This window comes from Gavialis gangeticus, unplaced genomic scaffold, assembly GCF_001723915.1.
Source record: "Gavialis gangeticus isolate Ggan-Ray unplaced genomic scaffold, GavGan_comp1, whole genome shotgun sequence".
NCBI classification, from domain to species: domain Eukaryota; kingdom Metazoa; phylum Chordata; order Crocodylia; family Gavialidae; genus Gavialis; species Gavialis gangeticus.
In genome coordinates, this window is record NW_017728992.1 from 95176569 (window position 1) to 95193214 (window position 16646).

The window sequence follows — 16646 nt, forward strand, 5'->3', positions numbered from 1 at the left end:
CAAGGGGCTTTATTTCTCCTACAAACACAGATTTCCAATCACCACACTACAAGTTTAAATAACCTTTATTTATGAACAGGTCTTAATGCTCAGGAAAAAAAATAAAGACACCCGAATGGCAGCTTTGGAAAAATATTGAGCTAAAACCTACCATACACTTAAGTGAATCTCAGTCTAGTTTTGTATTCTGATTATTACAATTTTAGAAAACATTATTAATTTACATTACTACAATCTATCCCCTAAAATATAACAGATGATGCTTTTAAAAATTTCTAAAATATTATCTAGTTATACATATGTTTATATCACCCCTATGTCCTTAGCTCATATTCTATGACATACCCAACTGGCTCTTTTTTATTAGCCACTCTTGCAGGATCTGATAAAATAACCTTATGTGCTTCAGTGACCCTGAACCTATCCTTCTACCTATCTGAAGTCAATGGTGTTCCTTTAATTTTAGAAGTATATAAATGAAGCACAGATGAGGACCTGAAATTCTTCCTGAAGTTCTGATAAATAGTCTTCTAGTAACTGACAAATTCAGCAACCTTCTCTTATCATCTGTCACTGTTCACTTCTTCTCCCTTTTTATTTATTCTTAAATTGGAGCTGATTGTGTATCAAGGTTTTACCTTTGGCAGTGCTGGTGCCAATAATCTCTCTCTGTGCTGTTCTGCTGTAGCTGTGAATCATGTCATAATCTACTTGTGTTACTTTTCAGATTTTAATGTCTCATATGGCTATGTCTAAGTGTATACTTTGGATTTTTTACCCTGTGATCTTTTTTATAGCCTAAGCTTGTTGGTAGCTGTGCTTCCAGCTGAAAATTAAAAAAAAATTAAAGTTATCTCAAACACTAGGAGCATATATGTTGCTGATTTCAGTTTAAAAATAGAAAGACTTTATAAGGTTTTATCCATCAAAGTTTAACATTGGTTTGTACATACCATGTTTTTTGTATTTTTTAGCTGAAATGCATGTTAGCCTTACAGAACTTAGAGCTGAAGCATGAAATCCTTCATAATGATAGTTTCGTGCTTGTTAGCTCTTCTGATTTAAGCCATGGACTTCAATGGGACTGTGCAGCCGGGAGAGTTCACCTGCATTGGCCCTTAGCAGTCTTGGGCCCTTAGTTTTATACAGAGAGTTGACCCCATGAAAACCATTTTTCATGTCCTGTGATTGCAGATAGTGAACATTTCTGGGGTGAGATTGCATTTTCCGACATAGGGAGCCTCTACATTCCTTGATACAATTCAAATGATACAATGACATAACCAATAAGGATCATTTCTAGGGCTGTGTGAAACTTCAGTTGCTGATCCAATTCAGAGGATATTCGGCCTGATTCGGTGGCCGAATCTCCAAATCCAAATCAAATCAGGAGACCAATAAAAAAGTCCAAATCGATTCAAAGCTTCCAAATCGATTCAGAAAAGATTTGTAGAGCTTCAGAGAGATTCAGAGATTTGGGCAGTCCCCATTCACCACCACAGGGAGCTGGACCCGGACTTTGTGCCGGTAAATGGGGGGGAGGTGTGAAGGAGGGGGGAGGGGGACCATGGAGGAACCCCCACTAGGCCCCATCCTCTGCCTGCTCCTCCAGCCCCTGTGAGCACACCCTGATCCGTACCCACTCTCTAGCCATGTCAATCGCTCTCCTGCCCGGTCTCAGCATCCTGGCACTTTAAAAGAAAAAAAAAAGCCCTGCACTCACTGGCTGCTGCAGCAGCTGTTGGGGCCTCTGGAGGTTCATGGCAGAGCCCCCCAACCCCCCAGCACGGTGAGGAAGAGCCCCCCCGCCTGGTAAGAGCTGGTGAGAGCATGGTTTTTGGGGGGGTTTTTGAAAGTGCCAGAACACTGAGGCAGGGCAGGGCAGCCATTGATGGGGCTGGGAGAGTGGGCAGGGCATTGGGCCTGTTCGATTCAGCTGATCTGGTGGCAGCCGAATCTCCGAAACAGATTCAGCCAAATCGATTCAGGACAGTGATTCAAATCACCGAATCAAATCACTGTCCCCTGAATTGGCCAAATCTGAATCCAAAGTGAATACTAGCTGCTTCGCACAGGCCTAATATTTTCTATAAACTACACTATATTCTGAATGGCAATCATATATATATATTTTACTTACATATGTAATGATTAAGTAAATATTTTAGGATATTGGTAGATTGAATCTTCTTTCTGCATTTTTTTTGCAAAGGTAAAGAGTTGATTCAGTGCATTCCACCTGAATGTTACATTAAATGTCATTCCAAAAGCAGGAAAGGGCTGAGAAAAATTCTGTTGCTTCATATTTTATGTCATCTTAGATATTGAAAGGTCATTATTTTTATGTATATTCCAACTGTTGAAGTGCAATATTAAATCCACATTTCACTTAACAAGTTCTTATGATCTATCAATGTACATTTTTCGGCATCTTAATTTTTTTGCCTTTGCTGATTGAGTGGACAGGGCAGAGCATTTAAAAATAGCCTTTAACAATATTGTATTTCACACACGAATATATACAGCAAAAGCTGTGTTAACTGGAACTTTATGAGCTGGAAAACTCTATTAACCGGCATCTGAGGGACGTGGCAAAAGCGAAACCAGAGGTACCACTTCCGTGTTTCGCCACCGCAAGCAGAGTTTTTCTTTGCCACTTCTTCAGCCCACAGCCCAGGGCAAAGCAGCCTGCGCAGGGCCCCTCTCCCTGTCCCCTGGCACACTGATGCTGAGGAGTGCACCAGACAGTGCACATTTGATTAACCGGACTATTTGATAACAGAGCTTTTAATGTAGATATAGGTTGTTTTGTTAGCACGTGTGCCCGGGAAGATTGGCACACTTTATTAGGATCATAATCTCACTTCTAAGTGTGGGCTTTTAGCTGCACACTCCCATTAGCTGCTCATTAACAGGAAATTTACCTTTCTTATCAGGGAAGTCTCAGAAAAATCTGTTTATGTTAGATTTGTTAATATATATTTTGGACAACATTTGCTAAGACAAAGGAAGGAGAGGGTGGGGGAAATGTATATAAAACAGTTTGGGAAAATCTTGATACATGATTCGCAGTCTGGCCTGCATCCTTTGTCACTGTGTCATCATATGAGGGGGCAGCTTTGCATACACCCCAAGTCAGTGAAGAGAGCTGGAACTGTAGAGATGATTCTAGGTAAACAGGCCAGGAACTAATAGAAAACTGGATTGTTACTAAAAGGAATGTTAAAAATAAATGCATATCATTGTGCTGCAAGCAAGGGCCTAACCCCAATTATAGCCTGAAGTTCTTAGCCACCATCCTAGCTGTACCAGCACAATACCCAGCATCATCAGGCAAAGCTGTAATTTGCAGATTAACTCAGAAGTAACCTCCATTGGTACTAATAGTAGTTTTGCCTGTCTGTGCCACAGCTTTGTATTGAGCAAGTCCCTACTGTACACAAGGTCACGTTGTCAATAACCTAATAGAAAAACCTTTGCTCTTAAGCCAAGGGGTAGATCTAAAGTCCACTGAATTCGACAGAAAGATGAAACCATTAAAGAACTAGAGAATTTACTTTCTGTCTTACTCTAGAATGTTATTTTGGAAACTATCTCATCCTTAGACTGAGGGACAGTTCATAATGTCTACATTATCAGGTACTCAGGCATGTTCCAAATGACTAAATAAAGATACTACATTTAGCACTGAGCACTTAGGGGTACAGTGAGGTGGTGTTCACTTCACAGGTTATCCCTCAACAATTTGATGTTCATTATAAGAACATATTCAGGAAATATATCTTTAAATATTTTTATGGAATGGGTGTAAGCATTTGAATTTTGAATGGTGTCACTTAGCAGTGATTTATGTCACCTGGTGTAGCTTCTGTTGAGTTTGGAAGTTCTGACAAGCATCTGCCAATTTAAAATGCAGTTTGCATGAATACTTGCACATGCAATTTTAAAATGGAGTTTCTGTAATTTGTCAATAAAACTCAATTACTCAGGTAGTCAGAGCCGAGAACACAGAAGATATTCTGTCCAATGAGTGCATTTAAAAATATTATAAAATATTTGCAGAAAATGTTTTGCGTTATTCACACTACAACAATTATTTCAAAGGTAGGATATACATGCTTGAAAAGGCTAAAATCATCTGAAGTCAGCTGAAAGAGTACTAGATGTCATGTACAAAATGTAACTATTTTAATAAGATCACTGAAAATATTAAGAAAGAAAATAAGTACAGGACGTTATCACATTAAATGTAGGTGGATTTGTATTTTTTAATTGAACATATTTTTTTGTAAAGATTATGGTGACTATGCATAAATTATTTCACTATCAGTATGAAAATAATGAGCCTTTGTTTCATCCATTTCTTCCTTTTTTGTAAGTAAAATTATGTTGGTCTTGAATTAATCCCTAACAATGAGATTTAGTTTTATAGCATTATGCTAAAACAGCTGCAGATTGATAAGTTAAAAAAAAAAAAGCGGGGTGTGGGGGAAGGAACTTCTATTTCAGAGTACAAAATTCTCTGATGAGTTATCTTAGCCTTAGAAAGCCAACATTTTAAAAACTCCCAGATAAGTGAATCTTAAAAAAAATAATGACTCTGTGGTACACGTTCATAGCATGATGGTATTCATTCCTGAATCCAAACAGTCAGGCGTCCTGCCATGCCACATGTGCATGGCAGAGTGTGCAATTTAGGGATCAGAGATCAGATCCCAATTGTGCCATTACTATTTGCTGGTTCAGGGGGAGCCCAGGACTGTGATCCTAGACTCCCCCTGCACCAGCAAGTGGAAAGCTGCATGCTCCGTGATTGCAACCCTAGGACCTCTGTTTTAAAGCCCAGTGACTCTGCCAGAGCAATATTAAAACATGTTACTCAAAAGCCACATACAAACATTGCATTTTTACTGGGAGAATCACTGCTCTTCTTGTAGAAACTAGGAGCATACAAGCATTTGGTCAGTATCTCCCCAGCTTAAGCATGCCCCTTTCAGGAGAAAGATCTTCCGGATTGTTCTCTTGCAAGAATAAATGCCTGTATCCTGCTCTGCTCCCCTCCTTGGCCTGGAGGGAAGTAGAGCAGAGGGGCAACGAACCCACCTGTTCCCCAGACCAGTTCAAGAGGAGAATGGTGTAGCCACTGCTGCTCCCTCCCCCATCATCCCGAGAGGGTGGGAGGAGTGGAACAGCCAGTGCTCTCTACATCTTCCCTAGACCAGGACCACCCCAGAGATTTCTCATAAATTTCCACTGCTAAAAACAAATGCCTGCTGATAAGGTCAGCATAGGCATGGACTGTCTTTAAGGCCTGTGGCAGATGTGCAATTACAGGTGTGAAGGGATCTGATGTGGGATTCCCACAGTTGTGCTTCCTGCCATGCTGCAAATGCATGGCAAGAGGCACGATTGTGAGATCCAGTATCATATGCCATCAGGCCTTATTGGCAGTGGAGGAGGGGTTGTCAGGATTGTGATTCTGGACTCTCCCTGTACCAGCAAGTAGCAAGCTCTTGTGACTGGGAGCATTGTCAGTTAATGGGGCTCCTGGCCACAGGGGCGCACTGTGTACTCCGGTGGCTGGGAGTCTGGATCAGCATACAGGGCTCCAAGCTATGGGAGCATTCAGTTAATGGCATGATAGTAATATTTTGGGTGATAACTTTGTAGTTTATTCTTTGTTTTATCACACTATTAATTAATATATGGCTGTCTAACAAGATGTGATTAACCAAGTAATCACGGGTTAATCATGTGTTAAGTGTAAGGTGTGCCAGGGGCCTAAGACAACTGAATATATAAAAGTTTATAAAAATTTCAGATGCAAGAATCCAATTGCTTACAAGCACGTACATAGTTGCTTATACAACCTCATAATTTTCCATTGCTTTAAGGGAGCAATGGACTTCATAAACTTGTCTTTATGTGTATAATTGACCATACTGCTATATAAGAATTGGCAAACAAAAATATGCAAAATATATCCATAGCAGTATAGTCAATTAGAAACATAAAGACAAGTTTATGGAGTCCATTGTTCCCTTAAAGCAATGGAAAATTATGAGGTTGTATAAGCAATGATGTACGTGCTTGTAAGCAACTGGATACTTGCATCTGAAATTTTATCCTGTGGGATTATCAACATGATCTATAGATAAAAAAGAAACACACCCTGATTTATATTTATCTTAATTAACAGAGTTATTTAGTTTATCTGCAATTCAAGTGTATTCAGTTATCAGGGTAAAATTTTAATCCTCAGGAATATGTTGCTTCATGACATAGCACCATCATTTAATAACTGTAGGCACCTCTGTATAAATCCTACTTGAATGAAAGCATATGGCAAGTGTTATTTAAGGACAAGCATAGCAAAAAGTGACAAATTGCTTGATTCTACTTTTCATTTTCACTTAATGTTCTACATTCAGATTTCAAAGAAACAGGTGAAACACAAATAAAATCACTTAGATAAGTCAGATACAAAGACTGGTCAGAAGCTTCTAAGAAGTAGTGAAACCAGTAATGGGAACATCGACAGTAATAAGTGCACCATTATTAAAAAAAACACATGCCCCATTGATCTGTAGCAGATCAACCAGACATTTAAGTCTGTAGAAATAGCTCCATAGATGACCTGAGATTAAAAGTAATTCTGCCTAAGGAGCATTTCTTTATATTTATTGAAAAGGTAGCAAACTTGTTATGAAAAATAGTAGTTGGTTTATACTGTCACTACAGAGAATGGCTAGGGACAGAAGTTACACATAAACCATTGTAAGTGATCAGAAACTGGTTTAAACCTGTAACAGAACAGAAATTCAGAGCACATAAACCAGTTTCAAAATTGCCAGAACAGGTTTAAGATACACCTGGTAGGATGTAGTATCAGATTTAACTGATTTAGGTCAAACTGGTTTATGGAACTTCTGTCCCAGACCCGATCCTGGTTCAAGTTAAATCACAGTCCCCCAACATCCAAGGATGCTTTGTAGCCCTGAGGTGGTCTGTGCTGTCTGCTCAAGCACAGCAGGGTTGGCCACCCTGCTCTTCAGACTAGCCAGAGCAGTGATGGCTGGCTGACAAGGGGTGGCAATGGGAAACCAGGCTGGGGATGCAGCCTGGTCTGCCTGGTGGGGGTGCAGCAGCCCCTGCCAGATGTTTCATCTAAGTAAGTAGAATTACTTAGAGAGTGGCGGCCAGCAGGCTCAGGTGGTGGTGGGGAGTTTAAACCCACTCGATGGCCCATGAGACCCCCAGCTTCTGCCATACTTCTGCTCCCTACCCTGCTCCAGCAGAGATCAGGATGTGTGGCCATGCCCCGGCCAGGACCAGCAGGGTGAGGTGGGGGAGGGGGTTTTAATCCCCTCTCCCCCATCCCTCCCAATGACACAGGACCCCAGCCAGGGTCTGCCTAGCTTTCCCCCCACTTGCCGCTTGAGTGGCGGGGGGCAAGGCCAGATGCTGGCCTGAGGTGAACAGAGGGGACGGAGGGGGATTAAACCCCTGCCCCCGCCTCCCCTCTCCCACTGGCATGGGACCCCAGCTGTCTGGCTTTTCCCCCAGTCAAGCTGTCTCAGGCCAGCATGTGGCCATGCCCTCCACTACTTGAGTGGGGCAGAAAGCCAGACAGACTCTGACTGCAGTCCTGTGCTAGTTGGAAAGGGGAGGGAGGAGGGGATTTAATACCTTTCCCTCCTCCCCTTCACCACAGGTTGGTATCCGGCCAGGGCCCCCACCACTAAAGCAGGGAGGAAAGCCAGACAGACCCCAGCTTGAGTACCGTGCTGGTGGGAGGAGGGGGGGTTAGTCACACACATACCTCCCCCGCTCAAGCGGGTGGGGAGGGGAGGAGAAAGGCAGGCAGACCCCGGATGTGGTCCTGTGCTGGTGGGAGAGCAGAGGGAAGGATGATTCAATCCTCCTCCCCCCCACTTCACCTCAGGCAGGTATTTGGCCCCACCCCCTGCCTCTTGAGCTGAGGAAAAGCCAGGCAGACCCTGGATGGAGTCCCATGCTGGTTGGAGAGGGATAGGAGGGGGCAGTGGCCCCTCCCCCCCTTTGCCTCAGGCCGGCATCTGGCAATGCCCCCATGACCACTGAAGTGGGAGGGGAAGTCAGATAGATCCTGGCTGGGGTCTGTGCAAAGAGTGGAGGGGGATTAATCCCCCTCCCTACCCTACTTCACCTCATGCTGCTGCCTGGGGGGCCAGCATCTAGCCATACCCCCTACCACTTGGGGACAAGCCTGGCAAAGGCTGCTTCCCCCTCCACACACACCCCGACTGGGGACTGTGCAGGCCAGGGTGGGTATTTAAACTCCTCCCTAATCACACTCAGTGGGGCCTGGCCATGGCCCCCCCTCAGCTCAGCTTCTCTTCAATTTTCCAGTCACTGCTGAAGGGAAAGGAGGGCTTGCTCTGGTATGCCCCAGCTTCTGCCATGAGTGACTGCAGGCATGTGGCTGCATTTCTGGAATAAAAAATGAGTGTCTATTCACTTGCTTCTTGATTCAATCTGTGCAGGTTAGTCTAATCTGCACAGATTGAATCAATTCAGGCTTGGACTTTTTGAATGTCTGTACTTAGCCAATGTGCTGCTAACTTTAGCAGAACTGCAGAAAATAAGCAATACATATGTATGCATCTGCATTGTAACAGGCAAGTTCTCTTTCAGAACACCTCCAGTTGACTTTTAATATTTAAAGAGTTTTTGATCAAATCTTCCTTGCACGTTATATGTCAATCAGTGCAAACAAAAAGTGAATTAATATGCTGAAAAATGGAAAGCAATCTCTAAAAATGTATTCTTACCATGACTGGGTTCTATTGCTGGAAAGTTATGAACATTTTGACCCCAGTCTGATAAACACATTAAGCATTTTCATAACTTTTCTGAAACAAGCAGTCCCATTAATTTGTTTTAGATGACTTGGGTTTGTAAATTTGATCATGTGTTAGTGTTTTGAGAATTGGAACCATGTATAGGAAAATATGGAATATAATCTGATGTCATAGCTGTACACTGTAACATGGTTGGTGTCCCAGGGATGGCCGTGATGCCCCCTGCAGGCCTCGTGACTGTGCCCCTTCTTATTTCACCAGCTACGCCTTGATGGAATAATGATAAATAGGGAGGCTGCCCCCAAAGCTTTGCATAGCCCCGGTTCCACTGAACCCCCACTAGGGTCCCTGCCACCCTACTAGTCCTCACTGATCCTCAGCCCCTTGCTGGGCCTCTATAGTCAACCATGCCTGGCAGGGCACTGAAAGTCTTAAGGGCTAATTGCATGGCTCCAAATCCTTCCCTACACCACACACCCTGCCTCGCAGATGGTACTGTAACCTTGTTCCCTCCGTTGGGGCCTTGGCCTAGGCTTCTGCCCCTTTAGCTAGGCCTTCTGGGCTCACTGTATCAGACCTGACTTTGAGACACTAGCTCTGGCTTGTCCTTTCTGGTTGTGGGGCCCCTGGCCCCTGTCTGCCGGGCACCAGGCCCCTGTGTATCTGCATTCCTCTGGCACCGGGTCTCTGGCCCCTGCCTCACTGCCCTCTTGCACTCTGTGCCCTCTCTGGGCTCAATAACTACTTGAGCCTTGAGCTGCCTCTGGTAGGGCTCAAGGCTATTGCATGCCTCTCAGGCACTAATGAGATCTTCTTAACTGCCCCTTACAGCCCTATCCCAAACCTGTTGTTTAAACACAGTGTAAACTTAAGCCACTGGGCTATGACATAACATAAAGGAATAACAGCCCCTTATCCCTTTAAGAGGGCAAACCTTCTTTCACCCTTAGGCCAGCATACCTCCCAGCCTGGCTCGTTTTGAACTCCCTGAGCCCCACTGTTCTTGCTGGCAGAAAAGTGGTCAGCTGAGCATCCCTGGGTGGCTTCCCTGAGTAAGAGCTCTTTCCCCTGCGGCTGCCAGGGAGAGACTCCCTAAGTCCACCCCAGCCTTGGGCTTATAAACTCTCAGGGCCCTGCATACCTCTGGTCACCTGACCATCTGCAGGTGCCGGCTAATTGCCCAGTAGTCTGTTGCCTTAGCAACCTGCAGCTGCTGCTCTCTGCCCAGCCTGCAGAACTCCCTGGCTGGGCTGCCTTTATCTTAAAGCAGAGGTGGGTAAAATGCGGCCCGCAGGCTGGATGCGACCCGCCAGGCCATTCTACCTGGCCTGTGGGGCCCCTAACAAAAATTGAAAAGTAATATTTATGTGCCCTGGCTGCCTGTCATGCAGCCCTCGATAACTTGCCAAAGCTCAGTAAGTGGCCCTCTGCCCAAAATAATTGCCCACCCCTGTCTTAAAGTAACAGGGAGCCCCAGGTTCTGTGTTACTTACATTAACAGCAAGTAATGAACTGAGGTTTCATAATAGAAGTGGCCAAACTGTAGCACACATACTACAAGTGGCATGTGCAGCCTCTGTTTTTGGCATGCAGCAGATCAGGGAGGGAACAGTAGCACAGCAGCAGATAGGACAGGGAGCAGAAAACAGAGCAGGCAATCAGGCAAGGAACATAGGGACAGAAAGCAAAGCAGCAGATGGAGCAGGGGATGGGGAGTGGATTGGCACTCGAGGAAGGAGCAGAGCTAATTTGTGGCACACCTGCAAAAGGGTTAGTCCCCGCTGTTTTATACTGTTTTATATTCTCTGCTTCTCATATTAAATGGACCAGGATTTGCCATTAGTCCACAAGTATAATATTGGCATTGACATATCAGTAGGTAACTGGATAGTAATCTTCCTAAAATCAAGTAATATTTAGGGTCATGTATCACAGATTAAATAACTGTGGTCAGGTGTATAAAGGGAAAAAAGCTTTTATAATTTCTTCCTTAACATTGTTTTAGAATTTTTTTTATGTTGAAAAAGTTAGCCAGTTATACTGCTGACAACTGTTATGTGGGATAGTATCAATTCCCATGTATATCTCTGTAAATATGCTACAAACCTGACCTCAAAATATCTGCTAGCAAATACAAAAAATAGTATCAAATGGCATGGTAAACTTTCTGACATAAATAATGTAAGTCAGGATTTGAATTTATTTCTAGGGAAGTCAAAGTTTAGATCATTTATCCAATGTGGCATTGCCCCCCACATGTATTTTATATGAGCTTGAGATTAATATTTTTCCAAGGAAATTGAAACTTTCAGGTGTGTTGCTAACAATTCTGCCTGCTCCAATTCAAGATGCAGGGTAATGTCTTTCTTATACCAAGATCTGTACTAATAGCCTATAAAGGTTGTTAAAAGCAGCGTACTTGTATCAGTACTTCTACAGTCTGTATTAACTGTGACAAAATTAAAAGCCTCACCAATGTCAACTGTATGCAGAGACTTTGCAGCCCCTTCAGTCTTATCCAGGCTACAGAAGGCAAGGACTTTCTGTTTCACACCTTTTTTCATAACTTCAGATGTGTGATCATCCATCACATACCACAATTACTAGGATGGCAAGGTTCTTTGGGTAGATGTGATATTTTTTATTAGACCAACTAAATAGTTGGGAAAAGTTCTTTGCAAGCTTTTGGAGAAAATCACCGTTTGTCCCATCCTTTGACTGCTGGTGTTATGTGTTCTCCAAGGTAGAAAAGAAGCTAATTTATGACATGCAGGTCTGTGAAAATGCAAATGAATGGAAGCTTGCACTTTCACAGACTTACATGTTATAAATTAGCTTCTTTTCTACCTTGGAGAACATAAAACACCTATGCCTGATGAAGGGTTTTTGTGCCCAAAAGCTTGCAAATAACTTTTTGCCAACTATTTAGTAGGTCTAATGAAAGATATCACATCTGCCCAAAGAACCATGCCTGTCTGTGTCCTTAGACCAACATGGCTACAACCAACAACCCTGCCATTAATTACCAGGAAGCACTGAAGATGCATCAGACAGTGATTATCTTTGGTGGAGGATTGCAGTTATACCAAAACTTCACACTGTGCTATACCCTTCTTATCTGAATCCATTAGACTATCCACAATGAAAATATTTTTCCATGAGCAAAGATCCAGATTGGATTTGCATGAACTGTGCGCTTCCCCACTCTAAGTTGATGGCATAAAGCCTAAACTGTCCATATGCTCATCCATGCTCTGGAATTGCCGAGGCATGCTGACAGTTTGGTGATTGGTACTGTTCCTGTGGGTGTCACTGAGACATTGCTGCTTCACTTCAATTCTTTTATATCATATGATGTTCTGGGAAGTTGTGTACATTCTGTTTCTTCATGCTGCAATGAAAGCTAAGTCACATAGCCTGAATTCCAAGAAGGTAAGAAATCTAATCTCATGTGTCATGAGAGATACTTGACCGGTATGTGATTCAGAGGGTCCAGAGTAGAAATGTTCCAGGCTGGTAATTTAATGTCACCATCCACTGCTGTACTTGCTCTTAGCTTCTGAGCACCAGTATGAGGTTCCACATTCACTGGGAGGCAGCCAGCAGTCTGTCTTGGTACTCTTAGTTCTGATCATCCCCATGCCTTTGCACGAGTCTTTAGGGTAATTTGCTGCTTCTCTTTTTCCTACTCATATTTATAATTTTTTCCTCTATTCTCTTGAGGAAAATCATTTCTACAGTACACAGGAGCTTGTTTACATGCTGAAAAATTGTGGAAGAGCAGAGAAAGTGTCACAAGGAAAAGAATGGCTACTGCTTTTTAATGTTAGAATAGCTATTGTAGTATTTGCATGCCATCTTCTAATTAGTTGGTGGCAAGTGGCTCATTACAGATCTCTTGGCCCTGTTCCTGTGTTGCTATCAATATATATCCAGCGATCTGGATGATGGGGTGGAAAGTAACCTGTTTAAATTCACTGATGACACCAAAATTTGGGGGGAGGTGAGCACGCTAGCAGGGAGGGAGAGATTGCAGAGGGATCTGGATAGGTTACAGGGGTGGGCTAACAGGAACAGGATGCGTTTTAATACGGACAAGTGCAGGGTGCTGCACTTGGGCAGTAGGAACCAGCAGCACACTTACACAATGGGGAACTCCCTACTTGAGAGCACGGAGGCAGAAAGAGATCTTGGAGTCATTATTGACTCCAAGATGAACATGGGCCGACAATGCGAGGTCATGGTTGGCAGGGCTAACCGGACCTTGTCGTGCATCCACAGGTGCATCTCGAGTAGAGCCAAGGAGGTGATCCTCCCCCTCTACGCGACGCTGGTCAGGCCACAGCTGGAGTATTGTGTCCAGTTCTGTGCGCCCCATTTCAAGAGGGATGTGGACAACATGGAGAGGGTCCAGAGGAGGGCCACCCGCATGATCCGGGGACAACAGGGCAGACCCTACAGTGAGAGACTGCGGGACCTGAACCTATTCAGCCTCCACAAGAGAAGGCTGAGGGGGGACCTGGTGACCATCTATAAACTCACTAGGGGGGACCAGAAGGGTTTGGGGGAGACGCTGTTTCCCCTAGCGCCCGCTGGCATAACAAGGAGTAATGGGCACAAGTTGATGGAGAGGAGGTATAGATTGGACATCCGCAAAAACTACTTCACAGTTAGGGCGGCTAGGAGCTGGAACCAACTTCCAAGGGAAGTGGTGCTGGCCCCTACCCTGGGGGTCTTTAAGAAGAGGCTGGATGCCTACCTGGCTGGACTCATTTGAGTCCCGTTTCTCTATTTGGGGTTTTTTGTTGTTCTCCCGCCCTGGCGGGGGGTCAGGCTAGAAGATCTACTAGGTCCCTTCTGACCCTAAATCTATGAATCTATGAATATAAGATATTATATAATGCATTTCCCAAATAGTGCTAGAGACCTGGAAGTACTCCAAGCATGTAGGGCTCATCTTAAAACAAATTTAAAGTTACCTTTTCATCAACAGGCTAAAATATCATTTTGGGTTTTTTCTTCATTACAATTCTGTGACTTTACTATTGATAACGCTAGTATGGTTACACTATCATGGCAAAACCAGTACATCCAGATACTATAAATTGCCTAATTCAACAGAAATATACAGTTGCAATTTTCAAAGTGGCATTGAGGTTTTAGTTGCACATATTTCCAACTTATGTAAAACATATGCTAATTACTATATGAGGGGAGACTTAGGGTACATACAAGCATTACATTTTGATCAACCTAAGCAAAGTTAGTGCTGTCTAAATGGCTAAACATGCAGATGTTCACAGAGCTTAAATCGCCCTAAAAATTGCATGCCTGATCTAAAATTGGCACACCTGATCTCAAAGGTGAACTAAGTTTCAACTTGGGTTAATCCAGTCTAAAATGAGTTAACCCAATCTAGTGAATGCCTGTACATGTTCAGAGCACAGCCTTAGGGCTCAGAAAGCCCAGCCACTTGCCACAGCCCCAGGGCTTCACTGTTCCTACCTCCGTAATCCTGACTGGGCTTTTTGTTGTCCCCTGACTACCTCCCTTGTACTGAACAATCCCACCTGAAGGCCACGAGCAATCCCTGCCCAGATCCCACCAGTCCCTCCCTTGGCCATGAGTTACTTCACTGGGACTGCCCATACTGCTCCTGGCAGTGGTGACTACCTGCAATCACCTTTCCAGCCTTAGGTTTAGGTGGCTTAAATATTCAGTAAAGATAATTTAGCATTTATATAATTCAAGATATATAAGTTTGTCTGTATAGGTAGTGATGATAATGCTTTGCATGCATATATCATACTTCATTCCATCTTTTCTTCTTACAATGTTTAAACACAAGCTAATTGATTTTTGCATTATTCAGAAGTGAATAGTCAATTTGACATTACAGTTATCATCTGAGACTAAAGATTATGCCAAATACATTCATAGTATTTATTTAGTACTTTCTACATGTTTTATAATCTCTAGCGTATTCTAATTCTGTAGTAGAAAACTAGGTGTTAGCTATTCATCCCGATGGCTTCTCAAAATCCAATGTGATTCAGTAAAAGACTGAGAGGGTTGTTTATTTCAACTTCTCTTGAATATTTCATATTACAGCTATCAGTTAGTTTACTTAGAGGCACTGTAATCTTGCTAGCCTGGATGATTTTTCCAAGTGGACATCAAAAAAAATCATAAAACATTTTTTACCAGCGGAGTTTACTTAGTACTGAAAAATAGTGTTAAACATTATCATGCCACCAAGCATTTCACAATGAGTTCTTCAGGGAATAACTTATATGGGAAGTCAAATAACTGTTTTGCTGTGTCCACCAAATATTCTAATTGGTCATTAGAAACAGCTTAAAATGGAGACTTTAGGCTATACTCATCCTTGATGTTCCATTAAAGACAGTGGAGCTATATGCCAGATGAATTTGATCCATAACCTCTTATTTGTAATAATACTGTTCATCACATATAGGGCAAGTTCATGTGGACTGTGTGGGAAATTAAACAAAAGTTCTTATTGTTAAAGCAATTTTAACAAAATTGGATTTTGCTGGTGGATTAAACCATGCTCTCTAGAATCAACATACACCTCCCCCCAGGAAGAGAATGGAAAACCAAGGCCAAGCATAATACATTTCAAAAGTGACTACTTCAGATAGTTATGAGTGCATGCTTGCTTATGAGCAAATGGAGCATGTGGTTTTAAAGTTTTGTTTCCTTTGTTACAGTGGGGCAGCCTAGACTTTAGATAATAGCTAGGGAGGTACCGAAATCATGATTTCACAATTTTGTGGAAAATTTAAAATCAGGCATTTTCCACAAAAATCAGAGAAAAACATGAAAAAAAGGGCCCCACAGAGTAAGGCTTCATGTAAAATAAAAGGTTTTTCCCTTTTTTCCCCTCCCCTGGACAGCCCAGGCAGACAGGGACAGGCCCAGCCTCCTTTTTTTTTCTCTGCCACAGCTGCCCGGCCCAGCTGGGTCCATCCCATGGGCAGTGGGTGCTGCACAGGGTGGGGGACAGGGCTGAGAGGAGTGGGCTGGGCTGGGGGGAGCAAAGTTGGGGTGCGGCAGCATGGCCAGGTCATGGTGGGAGGACTGGGGCTGCGCCAAGGGAAGCAAAGCTGGGCCAGGGTGGTAGAAGACCATGGCCTGGCAAGGGGGGACAGCAGGGCCCAGCCAGGAGGTAGCAGAGTGGCAGCAGCCTATTCCCACACCTGTGAGGTCCTTGGGGGAGCTTATTTTCCCCCCTATGCAAGCCAGAGCTGGGCAGCTAGCAGGAAGCAAGGCCAGACCACATCAAGGGGCAGTGGAGCAGTGGCAGCCTATGTGTCTGCTGGCCTCTCCAGCCAATCAGAGGCATGAGGGAGGCAGCCACAATCTGCCTGCAAAACTGGAGGCCAGAGCCACGGTGAGCACATGAAATCTGGCACTGGGCTCTGCTATTTGAGTACATCCCTAATAATAGCTAATCATTTAGTAAAGTTAGTGGTAGTATTTCCATTTACTTTATTGAGGTTTGGATCAGCTCCTTATAACACCTTTTCCTGATGCCCTACTGTAACCTCCTACCCAGATGTTCTTGACCCAATATTCTGTTCTTAGCAAAACAGAATCAGGTAGCAATGAATGCAGCCTCAAATATCCTGTACCCTGCTCCCCTTTGAAGAGACTAGACCACCACTTTTTGAGCATTCTACATATCCACTGCTAGAAAGTATAACAGGATAGACTGAAGCTACTTATGAAATGGACCATACATGTGTTTTGTATAAGTTAAATTTCTCTTTGCTGATT

The 16646-nt window shown here is 43.5% G+C and overlaps 1 protein-coding gene across 2 annotated transcripts in view; it reads left to right on the top strand.

Annotated features, from left to right (window-relative positions):
• The window catches only part of DLGAP1 (DLG associated protein 1), a 693131-nt gene that overhangs the window by 342424 nt on the left and 334061 nt on the right, over window positions 1-16646 (top strand). The window lies entirely within an intron of this gene.